Source organism: Heterodontus francisci, chromosome 34 (assembly GCF_036365525.1).
Source record: "Heterodontus francisci isolate sHetFra1 chromosome 34, sHetFra1.hap1, whole genome shotgun sequence".
NCBI lineage: Eukaryota > Metazoa > Chordata > Chondrichthyes > Heterodontiformes > Heterodontidae > Heterodontus > Heterodontus francisci.
The window spans coordinates 43,678,597-43,680,961 of record NC_090404.1 but is presented as its reverse complement, the minus strand read 5'-3'; the positions used below and the strand labels follow the sequence as shown (position 1 = coordinate 43,680,961).

General features: G+C 44.8%; 1 non-coding gene across 1 annotated transcript; it reads right to left on the bottom strand.

Moving 5' to 3' along the window:
• Positions 1-445: 445 nt before the first annotated feature.
• On the bottom strand, positions 446-528 carry trnas-uga (transfer RNA serine (anticodon UGA)). Its single transcript has one exon. It is a non-coding gene; the product is annotated as a tRNA-Ser (tRNA).
• Between the last annotated feature and the right edge of the window lie 1,837 nt (positions 529-2,365).

The following is a 2,365-nucleotide window of genomic DNA, read 5'->3' as shown; positions in this document are numbered from 1 at the left end:
CCGAATTTCCAAAGAAGGGTCACTGACCCGAAACGTTAACTCTGCTTCTCTTTTCACAGATGCTGCCAGACCTGATTAGATTAGGTTAGAGATACAGCACTGAAACAGGCCCTTCGGCCCACCGAGTCTGTGCCGAACATCAACCACCCATTTATACTAATCCTACACTAATCCCATATTCCTACCAAACATCCCCACCTGTCTCGATATTTCCCTCCCACCTACCTATACTAGTGACAATTTATAATGGCTAATTTACCTATCAACCTGCAAGTCTTTTGGCTTGTGGGAGGAAACCAGAGCACCCGGAGAAAACCCACGCAGACACAGGGAGAACTTGCAAACTCCACACAAGCAGTACCGGAATCGAACCCGGGTCCCTGGAGCTGTGAGGCTGCAGTGCTAACCACTGCGCCACTGTGCCGCCCTAAAATGACGCTAGCTTCGCTGTGAGCAGGGTTTGAACCAGCGTGGGAAAACCTCCACCGGATTTCAAGTCCAACGCCTGAACCACTCGGCCATCACAGCACAAAGGCTGAGTGGTTCTAGCATTTCTTGTTTTTATTTCAGATTTCCAGCATCCGCAGGATTTTGCATTTATTTTAGTGTTTAATTCACTGCCACTTCTCTTCCAGGAATGCTTACCTTGAAGAAGTTCTGCTCTTCTCTCCGACGGGATTTTCGTTTGTCTCTTTTACCTTGTTCATCTTCATTGCTTTCTATTTCCCTCCTGGTGTTTGATAAGGTGTCTACCAAAACTCGTTTTCACAGCCACATCTAATTCCTCAGTGACTGTCTCCGGCTCCAACTTATTCCACGTGGATTCCAACTGCAGTTTCACCAATCATGCTTTGAATCCACCCAGGATCACAGGTATCTCCGAGAATAACAACGTTCTTCGCACTGCTACTCTCGCCGCATCCTGAGATCCACACTCAGTGCGATGCGCCACCACATGCACACACTGGACCTCTCTCTCCAGCAGCACCGCCTCACCTTATCTCAAAGCTGTTCTACTGTGCAGTTTCATTTCATCTTTCATCTCATCCGAGTTCTGAAGAAGGGTCACTGACCTAAAACGCCTGCTTCTCTTTTCACAGATGCTGCCAGACCTGCTGAGTGCTTCCAAAATTTCTTGCTTTTATTTCAGATTTCCAGCATCCGCAGTATTTTGCTTTTATTACATGGTGTAAAGAAGGCGGACTCCTACCCAAATTCTCATTTAAAGGACTGCATAGACAGAGTGGGCAACACCATATGTCTTAAAGAGACAGATGTGTTGGAGTGATCCTGTCAAATTCCTTTGACACCCCAAGGTAAGACAAGATCAGCTTCTGTTACCCAGGACAGGTTTTTCCAGAGTCACGTGATGCCACATTGGTTAAGGGGTGCTCGAGAAACTTCTCAGAGAATAGTGAACCCAGTAGTGGTCAGTGTTCCGAGCTCTGCAGTGCACCTGGCTGAGGTGATGGACAATAGGGACACTTCGAAGGAAAGCACGAAACAACTGGAGACTATGCTTGGAAATTTGAAATGGGTTAATTGGGACAATCATTGAAAAACTTTAAACTGAAAATGGTCTGGTGGAACTTGTTGCTGGAGTCCCAATATTCTTGAAAAGTGTATCATTTGTTTTTTCAATTTCATTTTTTACATTGCAATGAAACGCATTTTCAGAATGGTATTTCATTCCGCCAGGGGTGGAGATGTTATGATCCTACTTATTTTCTTTTTGGCGGGGGGTGGGGGGTGGTGGTGGGGGTGATGTGTGCGGTGTGTATTTAAGGCAGCAAATGATCAGAACTGCTTTAAGAACAAGCAAGCCTCAGGAGTTACAGAAGGTGCATTCTGGTTGCTGTTGGATACAGCCATACAGAGAGGGAGAACAAGCCAGCCTCAGATGTTACCAAGGAAAGTGCATTTTGTTTGCCCCAGATATAGACATTATACAATGCTGTAATTTATTACAAGGGAAAAGGAATATAAAAAATGTTTTGCTACAGTTGTACAGGGCATTGGTGAGACCAAATCTAGAATATTCTGTACAGTGTTGGTCTTCTTACTGAAAGGATATAGTTGCATTGGAAGCAGTTCAGAGAAGGTTCATTCGACTGATTCCTGGGAGAAAGGGTTATCTTTTGAGGAAAAGGTGAACAGTTTGGTTCTGTATTCATTGGAGTTTAGAAGGATGAGAGTTGATCTCATTGACATATATAAGATCCTGAGGGGACTTGACAGGGTGGATGTTGAAAGGACGTTTCCCCTTCTGGGGAAGGCTAAAACTGGGGAACAGTTTAAAATTAAAGGCTCTCCCATTTAAGACAGAGTGACGGAGAAATTTATTTCTCTCAGAGATTCGTGCATC